Raw genomic sequence first — 11,486 nt, forward strand, 5'->3', positions numbered from 1 at the left:
GGCTGGGGGGGTTTGCTTATGAGCGTAGATTTGAATGTGGTTGTGGGGTTTTCCCAGACTCAGGCTTGATTCTCTTCCTCTTTTAATAGAAGTTCTCATTGGCTCTCTGCCCATGCAGAGCTGGGGTGTGGGGGCATGACACCTGCCTGGTGAGTGAGGGTCGGTTTGGGTGACCCCTCACTCAGGGCAAGCTAAGGGAAGAGCTCTGCCCTTTACTCAGCCCAGGAGAAGTTTTTTGCACTAACATCCCAGGTGTGCAAGTCTGTCCCCCCCCCCCAGCAGCCCCATAGAGTGACCTTGAAGAAACTGTGGAAAATGGGACAGGGCATGGGGGTAATAGGCTCCTATATAAGAAAAAGTCTTCCCAAACCGGACTGTCCCTTTAAAAATGGGACATCTGGTCACCCTGGAGCAGCCACACACTCCTGCACCCCGGTTGGTGCATTTGTAACCCTGGGGCCTGAAACTGCGAGAAAGGGAAATGAGCGAGCTGGGAGCTCTCCGTCGCCACCTGCTGGGAGCAGAAGGAAATGACTGAGCGACATCCTGGATAATTTAAATATCACCTTGTTCTCTGTCGGGTGGCTCCACTGGAGAGCTCGGGAGTGGCCTAGTGTGGCAGCACCTTATTTGCATAGATTAAAAGCAGCAGTTTGGGGCCATTGGGGTAAAATATGAGTAAGTTTTGAGGTTGGGCCTCACATGTTTAGTGCAGGCTGTGGGGAGCTGGGCTGAGCAGAGCCTGGGCCGACCCCTGAGCTGCATGTTGCCAGACATGGGGAAGGGACTGGTTGGGGGCAGGTTGGCTATGGAAAGTGTTTCCCCTTGTTTTTGTTGTGTGGGTGGAGTTCTCATTACCTAATAGAGAGTAGTGTGGGGGAGGGGGTTTGAGACTCATGCTTTGTGGGTTGCTGGTGGGAGTGACACAAACCCCCTGGTGCTGGCTGTTGGTGTGGGGTGTAGAACAGGTGGGGCTGGGTGCTGGTGTGGAGTGTAGGACAGGTGGGGCTGGGTGCTGTCTGGGTGCTTGAGAAGAGGGGCTGTTCCTGGTTGGTTGGTGCCAGCCTGCCTAGTGTTTTTGAACAGCTAATCTCCCATTGGCCCTAGCGCGGGGACAGTCTCTGAAAGCTGGTCTCCCATTGGGCCCTCACCAATGGACTTTTCTGACAGACTCATCTCCCAGAGGTGACATTGTCTGACAGTGATGTGGGGCAGAGCCGCCAGGGCCTCGTGCACTCAGAGCTCAGTGCCCGCCCGCGAGAAGCGGTGCAAGGCCAAGCGGGGCTGGTTCCCACTGCCGGGCAGAGGAACAGAGACCACAGCAGTGCCGCCGCCTCCTTCCTGGTGAGAAGCCGCAGCACCGGGGCCTGGGGGGGTTCATAGGGTGCAATGTGCTTCCGCGTGCTGCTGTTATCTGCTGGTCGCTGGGTGACAGTTTCTGCCCGTGGTAGTGGGGAGCCATGGGGTCCCCTTGCTGCCCGTGGCAGCCAGGAGCTGTGGGTTTCTAAGACTGTAAAAATGGCCAGACTGGGTCCGACAAAAGATCCATCTAGGCCAGTACCCTGTCTTCTGACAGTGGCCAGTGCCAGGTGCCCCAGAGGGAATGAACAGAGCAGGGAATCATCAAGTGATCCATGCCCTGTTGCCCATTCCCAGCTTCTGGCAAACAGGCTGGGGACACCATCCCCGTCCACCCTGGCTAATAGCCCATGATGGACCTATCCTCCATGAATTTATCTAGTTATTTTTTTAACCCTGTTATACACATGGCAGCTAGGGGCTCTGGCATCCATTTGCAGTGACTGGGAGCTATGGGGCCATCTGCAATGGCATGGGGCTATGGCTTCTCCTCACCCCCAATGGTGACTGGGAACTCCAGGCTCTGCCTGCAGTGTCTGAGAGCTGGGGGCTCCCTCTCTTGCCTGTGGTGGCTGGGGGCTGCCTGTGACGGCTGGGAGCTCCTGGGTCTTCAGAGCTGCAGGGTCTATTAGCAATGACATGGGGCTGCAGGGTCTCACGCCATCAATGCCTGTTGGGAAATCCTGGGTCCACTCACAGCGGCTGGGAGCTCTGGGGTCCACTCGTAGGAGCTGGAAGCTGCAGGGTCCATACGCAGTGGTGTGGGGCTGTGAGGGCTCCCCCGCCACCCATGGCTGCTGGGAGCTCCAAGGTCTGCCTGTGGGAGATGAGGGGTTTGGGGTGGAGGAGTGGGCTCCAGGCTGCGGGATGGGGCTCCAGGTATTCAGAGTGCAGGAGGGGGCTGTGGGTTGAGAGAGGGGGTTGGGGTTCAGGACAGGGTGATGACTCTGGGGTGGGGGCAGGGATGAGGGATTCCAGGTGTGGGAGGAAGCTCTGGGCTGGGGCAGGGGGTGAGGGCTCTGGGGTGCAAGAGGGCATTCTGGGTTTGGGGGGATTCAGGGCTGGGGCTGGGGATTGGGGTGCAGACTTACCTCGGGTGGCTCCTCATCAGCGGTGCAGCAGGGCCACTTCCAGGGCTCAGTGCGGTGCCCTAGGACACATAGGGACCAGCCTGCCTTACCCCCGCAGCACCATTGACTGGACTTATAACCTGGTCATCCCACTGGGAGCTCCAGGGTCCCCCTGTCACGTGTGGTGGCTGGGAGCTCTGGGATCCACCCACAGCAGCTGGGAGCTCTGGAGGACCCCCGCTGCTCACAGTAGCTGGGAGCTGTGGGGTCCATTCGTGGTGGCACGGGCCTGTGGGAGCCCCTTCTGCCACTGGTGGCTGATAGCTGTGGGGCCCCCACCAGCCGACAGCTCCAATCTTGCTGCCCCAGGGCTAAGGTGGAAAATGTCACTGAGATCTCTGAAAGTCACAAATTCTATGATTCTGTGACCCCCTTTATATAATCTTAGTCTGAATCATTGTTAACTGTCTCTCTCAGTCTAGTGGTCTGCTCTAGCGCGGATGGGAGAGGGAGACAGAAGCTCACCCCCAGCACAGGTTTGGGCAGAAATGGCTCTTGGGCTATTTGCTGTGCATGCAGAGGACTTGTCTAGGCCGGTGGAGCAGCCCAGCCAGATGAAGAGCTGGAAGAAGAAGACCTGAGCAGCCTGGACAGCCCTCTTTTTCTCCACAGCCACTGCCTATCAGCAGGATTCCTCCTCCTCCTCAGTGAGACTAAATCTCCCCACCTAAACAGCTGGCCTATCCGCTGCCCCCCAATCCCCCATGCCTGAGCCTCCTTGCCAAAGTTCTGTACCTGGCTCCATAGAATTAAGTCTCACATCTCAATGGGAACTTTGCTTCTTGTGCCCAGAGAGTCTCTGCCACCCTCAGTAGATGACCCAAGAAACACAGTGTCTGCCTTTTCCAAAGAAGAGTTTGGAGAGGCTTTTCCATTATAACTGTGGCCTAACGGATAAGATATCTGACCTCAGATCAGGCAATAGAGAATTTGAGTCCCTTTGCAGTTGTGTTTGTGCAGTTTTACCGTTGTGCTGAAAGTCCTGCTCCCTTCAGGGCTGTAATTTCTTGGCTGCTCAGGCCAATGTTCTGGCTTCAGCTAGAGCCCCAGGAAGGAGTTGGGGGTCAGGCCTTACAAAGGCTGGGGCATGAGCCCCATATACTTCCAGTCTAGGCTTTGCCATTCTTGATTTGCCAAAGAAAATGAGTAGATGCCCGGGCCAGCGTGTAGAGCAGTTTCCCTCTTCCAAATGTGCGCCAGTCCCTGTGCTTGAGGGGGCTTGCTAAAAAGCACCTTGGGAGCCTGGGTGTTTCTCTGCTTCTCGCCAACTGGAGAAAAGCCTCTTGGGGAAAAAATCTCCTTCCCCACTGCCAAACTGAGCACCTGGAGTACGAACGGTCAGAGGCCCCACCAGAGGGGCTGGCCCTGCTTTCCTACCGTCTACTGATGTTGGCCACAGAGCGTCAGCAGCTGGCCTGTGGGTGGCTGTCAGTGGATGTTTGGCATGGCAGGGAGCAGGCTGGCCGTGTGTCTCTGTGGCTGTCTGCTGGCCACACATAGGCATGGTCCTGCCCTCCTTTTGCCCTGCCCTCAGTTCCTCTGTGGCTTTTAAATCTTCCCTTGGAGCTGTCAGCACCAGCCGCCTCTGTTCTAGGTGCCCAGAGGAGGAGAGGTGTGCTGGGCTCCAGCCTGGAACACTTCCTCCCTCCTGCCTAGCCCTGACTATGAAGCCTGGCCCTGGCACTCCTTCCTTTAAATGCCATATGGGCAAGAGGAAGACGGTGGCAGCTCCAGGTACAGGGACCAAAGTTGTGGACATCAGGTGAAGCAGCGAGAAACAACCATCCGGTCAATCCTCAGGAATCTCTAACCAGACTTTTAAGTTCTGGGACCCCAATCTATAGTGGCCAGTCCATTGAACAAGCTGTACCAAAAACCTATCTCCAGTGGGCATCAGTCAGGGCCGGCTTTTTTGCTGCCCCAAGTGGAGGAAAAAAAAAAGCTGCTGTCAGCGGCACTTCGGTGGTAGCTCTACCACTGCTGCTTCATTCGTCAAAGGTGATTCAGCAGCAGGTCCTTCCCTCCGAGAGGGACTGAGGGACCTGCTGCCGAAGAACCAGACGTGCTGCCTCTCTCCATTGACCGCCCCAAGCACCTGCTTGCTGTGCTGGTGCCTGTAGCTGGCCCTGGCCTCAGTCACCCAGCAGGAGGGGAAAAAAACCTCCCTCTAGTTCACCCAGACAAAGCGTCACCAAGCATATCAAGCTCCAAGGCTTTGTAGCAAACCAGCATATTTCCAGGAGGTCCCACTGAGATTTGAACTCAGATAGCAGGATTCAGAGTCCTGAGGGTTGCCCACTACACCACGGGACCTGCTGCTAGTTACTTTTCTGGACCTCTGTGACTCTCAGCTGGCTGCTTTGCATTGTTCACTTATTGCTTCCCACCAGCGGCTTCCTCTCGCAGGACTCTCTCTCCTCCTCCAGCGACTGTGGTCCTGCTCTACGAAATCCTCAGGTCCTCCTCTGAGTCCCTGCATCCTCCTGCTTTGTCTCCATTCCCAGCAGGCCACAAAAATGTCAGGGGAGGCCGCCCCTTCCTTCACTCGGTGCTCCCTCTCTAATCGGCCAACTGCAGCCTCATCTCCTGGAACTCGGCCAGCTGTTGCTTGATCCAGTCATACAGTCACAGGCTGTCTGGCTCCCCAGCCTGGATGGTCTTGTGGAAATCCCACAGACGACATTGCAGGATGTGGCACTATTGGTTTCTTTAATGTTGCGGTTTTTGCCCAACTGCCAGAACAAAGCCGCCAACTCCTCCCTCACTGACTCCCACCAATCTCCCTGGTTGCCATAGGACCCTCTGATGCTTTCCTGTTCTGCCAACACCCCCAGGCTTTGCCGTCCTTCTCCTTTATCTTGCAAGCTCTGGATGTTCAGCTTCCAAAATCCTCTGCCCTGGGTCAGGGAATTGCCTACATTGAGCACATGGTGAGAGCTGTGTGATCCGAATTGTCCATTGGCTCTACCCTGCACTGGGCTGTCGACATGCTTTCCTTCACATAAATCTAGTCAATGCAACTCCTGGCCTGTCCCCACAGAAAGGTGTATCCCCTCTGTGGCTGGCGTGAGCTCAGGTCAGAGGAATAGGAGGCTACCGCCCACCCTCCACAGGTTCAACTACGGAGAAACAAGTCCTCTAAGCCGACCTCGCTACAGACCTGCGTCAGCTAGTGCTCATCATAAAAAAGTTTCCTCTGATGGTTGGGAAAACAGGACCAGCGGTCCTCAGGCCAGCTGGAACAACTGAAATCCCCCAAACACTGTGCAGTCCAGAGGAAGGGAGCCAGTGCCTTCCACTGATCTTTTCTTTCACACCTTAACTGGGGTCGATAAACACTAATATAGAGTAAACAGTGCCATGGAGCACAAAGTCCACCAGTAATTAGGTACCTAGTCAGAGCTCCACCACCTTCTGTACTCGCACCGCAGATGTGAAGAACAAGACTCCAACCCCATCGTTCTACCCTGGCCTGGAGGACCAGAAAGACAGGCCCTTTCTCCAATCACCGTCTGCCCATCAATGTACCCTGAAGTCATTAATGTGCATTTCCTGAATGCCCACCATGTCTATGTCCAGCTGCTCCAAGGAACTGAACATCAAGTGCCTCTTCCTGGGCCTCCAAATCCCCTCCACCTTCCACATGGCCACGTAAACAGATGTCCCTTCCCTGGTACTGCCCTCACTCAGCTGCACAGAGGAGCTTTCATCCGCAGTCCCTGCCCATCACCCCCTCTGGAATTATTCCCACTGCCTCACTTTATTCCTGCCATATTTGGTCAACCAATAAGTCATATGTGAAAGACAGATCCCATCCCTCATTGTTAAAGGTCAGGTGGGCCAACTAGGGGCAGACGCCCACAGTCTGTTGTCTGGCTTGGGAGCAGGGGCTCATGTCAGCTAAAGGCTCTGCTACTGCTCCCAGGAAAGAAGCCAGGCCGGCACAAAGAGGGATGAAAGGGCCTGCTAAAGCCCAGGTTTGAACCAGAAACCTTTAGATCTTCAATCTAACACAGCTGCATGGCACTTCTTTGGCCTATTGCTTCTCTGTCCAGGATGTTTTTTGCAGCAGTTACAAACAAAAAAGGACGTCATTGTGAGCCACCCATGAAGACAAGACTCGCTTTGGCCTGCCTTGTTCAGCTTGACTTGCTTCCTCACCCTGTTCCTGCCTTAGTGCCCAGGTCGACCTGGTGGCAGAAGGGGAGGGCCAGTGGCACAGGGTGGGGGTTGAGCGGGACCCTGAGCTAGATGAGACCCTGGTGGTTGGATTTTTTTTCTTGAACTTCTTTAGATGGCTGAACCTTAAATTGCTTAGAAAACAAAAAAAAGCCCCATAGGCCAACAGAGCTTTAAGAGAAATAGCATTTATATTATCTTTAAAGCTTGATGTGTTAGCATGAGGATTTTCCAGGAGGGGGCTATTTTGTGATCTATATTCACCTAGCTGTTTGGTTTCCTGTGGTGTCGGTATTAGTGAGTTGCTGAGGCAAGGCTTGCATAATGTAGAAAATAACTTACCGATATCATTTTGAGTTTCCTTTTTTTTCTTCATAGACTCATAGACTCATAGACTCTAGGACTGGAAGAGACCTCGAGAGGTCATCGAGTCCAGTCCCCTGCCCTCATGGCAGGGCCAAATACTGTCTAGACCATCCCTAAAAGACATTTATCTAACCTACTCTTAAATATCTCCAGAGTTGGAGATTCCACAACTTCCCTAGGCAATCTATTCCAGTGTTTAACTACCCTGACAGTTAGGAACTTTTTCCTAATGTCCAACCTAAATTTCCCTTGCTGCAGTTTAAGCCCATTGCTTCTTGTTCTATCATTGGAGGCTAAGGTGAACAAGTTTTCTCCCTCCTCCTGATGACACCCTTTTAGATACCTGAAAACTGCTATCATGTCCCCTCTCAGTCTTCTCTTTTCTAAACTAAACAAACCCAATTCCTTCAGCCTTCCTTCATAGGTCATGTTCTCAAGACCTTTAATCATTCTTGTTGCTCTTCTCTGGACCCTCTCCAATTTCTCCACATCTTTCTTGAAATGCGGTGCCAAGAACTGGACAAAATACTCCAGTTGAGGTCTAACCAGCGCAGAGTAAAGCGGAAGAATGATTTCTCGTGTCTTGTTTACAACACACTTGTTAATACATCCCAGAATCATGTTTGCTTTTTTTGCAACAGTATCACACTGTTGACTCATATTAAGCTTGTGGTCCACTATGACCCTTAGATCTCTTTCTGCCATACTCCTTCCTAGACAGTCTCCTCCCATTCTGTATGTGTGAAACTGATTGTTCCTTCCTAAGTGGAGCACTTTGCATTTATCTTTATTGAACTTCATCCTGTTTACCTCAGACCATTTCTCCAATTTGTTCAGATCGTTTTGAATTCTGACCCTGTCCTCCAAAGCAGTTGCAATCCCTCCCAGTTTGGTGTCGTCTGCAAACTTAATAAGCGTACTTTCTATGCCAACATCTAAATCGTTGATGAAGATATTGAACAGAGCCGGTCCCAAAACAGACCCCTGCGGAACCCCACTTGTTATACCTTTCCAGCAGGATTGGGAGCCATTAATAACTACTCTCTGAGTACAGTTATCCAGCCAGTTATGCACCCACCTTATAGTAGCCCCATCTAAATTGTACTTTCCTAGTTTATCTATAAGAATATCATGCGAGACCGTATCAAATCCCTTACTAAAGTCTAGGTATATCACATCCACCACTTCTCCCTTATCCACAAGGCTCATTATCCTATCAAAGAATGCATCATTTCATTTCCAAAGGAAGGAATTAGAATAACTAGTCCCCATATTTTCTGTGTTAATATTGAATGGTACAAAAAGGTTATTCATACTGGCCTGTCCAGTTATTCTAGATGACCTTATGCAGCAGAGTTCATTACCAATTAATTCTTTCACCCCCAACGATTTCCTGTAAGAAGCCAGAGTGGGTCAGACCAACGGTCCAGCTAGCCCAGTATCTCGTCTCTGACATTGGCCACTACAAGAACTTCTGGTGGAGTGCACAGAACAGGACAATCTGGAGTGATTCACCCTCATCTTTCACTCCTGGTCTCTGTGTAGTCAGAGATTTAGGGCTTGCCTCAAGCATGGGATTGCATCACTGACCAACTTCACTAATAAACAAGCGGGCAGACTTGGTGGCCTACTGAGCAGCCACTGAATTTGGGGTAGTGCAGACACAGCATTGTGCAATTCGATGGTATTGGCCTCTGGGAGTTATCTGAGAGTGCTCCAATGTGACCACTCTGGACAGCACTTTCAACTCCAATGCATTAGCCAGGTGCACAGGAAGCACCCTGGGAATGTTTTAATTTCATTCTCTGTTTTTTGGAATAGGGAGGCCTAGAGATATTCAGGTTGCCTGTACAGGCCTAGACTTTAAGAACTGAGGTGTTTTTTTTATCACTTAGCTAGTGACAGGGGTATAAAACAAGGAACGAAAATCCCAGTCTGCCTGTGCCTGGGCCTTCTCTCCCTAGGAGAGTCTGAGCCCTTGTTTGTAGGCTAAGGCCTTTGGCTAACCAGCAGGGGCAGCCATAAGCTGGGAAGCAAACGGTCACATCCTCACCTCCCAAACTCGTCACACTGAAATAAGGTGGGGTTGGGCTGTTAGGAAGATGATGCTGTCCCAATGGTGCCTATCACCACCAGATAAAGAAACAGATCTTAAGAGAGCATCCAGTCTGGCAAGAAATCCCTTCTCAATGGTTGTGGTTGTGAAACCCTCATTTCTGTAGGGTTTATCTTTGTGGCCCCCTACTTTTCTATTGTCAATCTGTCTGGTCTGCTAATTGTTTCTGTCTGCTGCAGAATTAATTTTGCTGGGTGTAAGTTAATTAGGGGAGTGGGATATAATTGGTTAGAGAATTCTGTTACAATAGGTTAGGATTGGTTATGGTCTAGCTGAGAATATTACTGTATAAACGGGTCAAACAGGAAGTGGAAGAAGAAATTGGAATCATGCTTGCTAATGGAGGAGGGATGGGAATAGGGAACAGGGACAGGCAAGGCTCTGTGGGTCAGAGCTGGGAAGGAGGACACTGGGGAACAGATTCTATCGGTGTATAGAGATAAGCCAGATTGGTGTAAAAGGCTTCGGAATCTGCTTGCTCGGAAACTAACCCCAGTAAACATCCCTTTGTCTGCGCTTTGGACTTCTGGTCTTTTGCTGCTTGCTGTCTGCGTGACAAGAGCCAAGGAAGTGGGCGGGGGAAGGGAAAGCCCTCTAACAATGGCTCCTTGTTCCTCTCTCTCCCCAGGCTCATGGGTCAAGGATGGGCAGGACTCCAGGCTCTGCTTGAGGGATCCTGACACAGGAGCTGGTGGGGAAGAAAGGATTGTAGATTCTGACCTGTGCTCTGGAGAGGAGGTAATAATTGAAGGGGGCATTTTTGACTCCTCCTCAGTGTCCCAGGGCTGGAATTCTATATTCCACAGGGCCAAATGAGGGGGTGATGCCACTTGGTTAATGAAAACCAGGGCTCCAGGTGAGGCTTGAACTCACAACCTCAGCAGAGCCCCCCTCAGCACTACCTTGTAAGTACGATGCACTAACTAATTGTGCCACTAGAGCACCTGTTGAGTAGAGTGCCTAGGTTGATAATGGCGAGGAGCGACATCAAAGACTTTACAGTGCTGCTGAGAGCAGGTAGCAACAAGTGTTGTACTTGGTGGAGTGGATTCTTCTTAAGGGTTCCAGGCACCCCTTGACTCTTTTGTTCTTCCCTGTGTAATAACAGAGCTAATTACAACTACCTGCTTCTCCTGGCACTTTTTTCCATCTGGGGACATATGTTAGAAAGACTTAACCTGATCTCGTCTCACTTTCAGCCTTTCAGCCAGTTCAGGGTGCAGGGAGGGGACAGCTAGGGGCTGGGTGCAGGCAAGGTGGAGCTCAGGGTGCAGAGAGGGGGTAGCTAAGGCCTGTGTGTGGGCAGGGGGATAGCTCAGAGTGCAGGGAGGGGTAGCTAGGGGCTCAGTGCAGGCTGGGGTAGTTCAGAGTACAGTAAGGGGATAGCTCAGGGTGCCAGGAGGAGGTAACTAGGAGCTGTGTGCAGGCAGGGAGGTAGCTCAGGGAGAAAGTAGTGAGGGACTGTGTGCAGGCAAGGGGTAGGTCAGGGTGCAGAGAGGGGGCAGCTAGGGCCTGTGTGTGAGCAGGGGGGTAGCTCAGAGTGCAGGGAGGGGTAGCTAGGGGCTCGGTGCAGGCAGGGATAGCTTGGGGTGCAGGCAGGGGGTAGCTAAGGGCTGTGTGAAGGCAGGGGGTAGCTCAGGGGGCAGGAAGGGGTATCTAGGGGCTGCGTGAGGGCAGGGGTAGCTCAGGGTGCAGGGAGGGGGTAACTGGGGCTGTGTGCAGATGGGGGTAGTGCAGGGTGCAGGGAAGGGGTAGATAGAGGCTGCGTGTGAGCAGGATGGAGCTCAGGGTGCAGGCAGGGAGTAACCAGGGGCTATGTGTAGGCAGAGGGGAAGGTAGCTAGAGAGGCTACTCCAGAGATATACAGAAGAAGCCTCATGCTGCCCACAGTCCTTGCACCCAAAGCTCCACACGGGACGATGAGCCGCTGGGACACCAAACGGATCCATGTCCAGGGATGTGACAGGCTACTTCCATGAGCACAAAGCAGCAAACCCCGCAATGACCCCAGCTCCCCATGGCATGGAGGGCGAGCGCTGGCAGGGAAAGGCAGGGCACACAGGGCTGGCTCAGAGCGCTCTTTAGTTTGCCAGCATGAACAGCGGGGAGATGGCAGGCAGCTGGCAAAGCGGAGCCCAGGGGCAGCTGTTAGGATGTGGATTTTCATGCCTGTGTGGAAAGGCCTAGACGTTAACGATGTAGGTAGATGATTCTCATATAGCTAGTCACAGAGGAAGGAAAGAAAGAATCACAGTCACTGTTTGCCGGTGTAAGGGCTTCTCTTCCTGGGACAGTCTGAGGCCCTGCTCTTTGGCTACGCCGCAGGGGCAGCCATA

The sequence above is a fragment of the Gopherus flavomarginatus genome, unplaced genomic scaffold, assembly GCF_025201925.1.
Source record: "Gopherus flavomarginatus isolate rGopFla2 unplaced genomic scaffold, rGopFla2.mat.asm mat_scaffold_145_arrow_ctg1, whole genome shotgun sequence".
NCBI classification, from domain to species: Eukaryota; Metazoa; Chordata; order Testudines; family Testudinidae; genus Gopherus; species Gopherus flavomarginatus.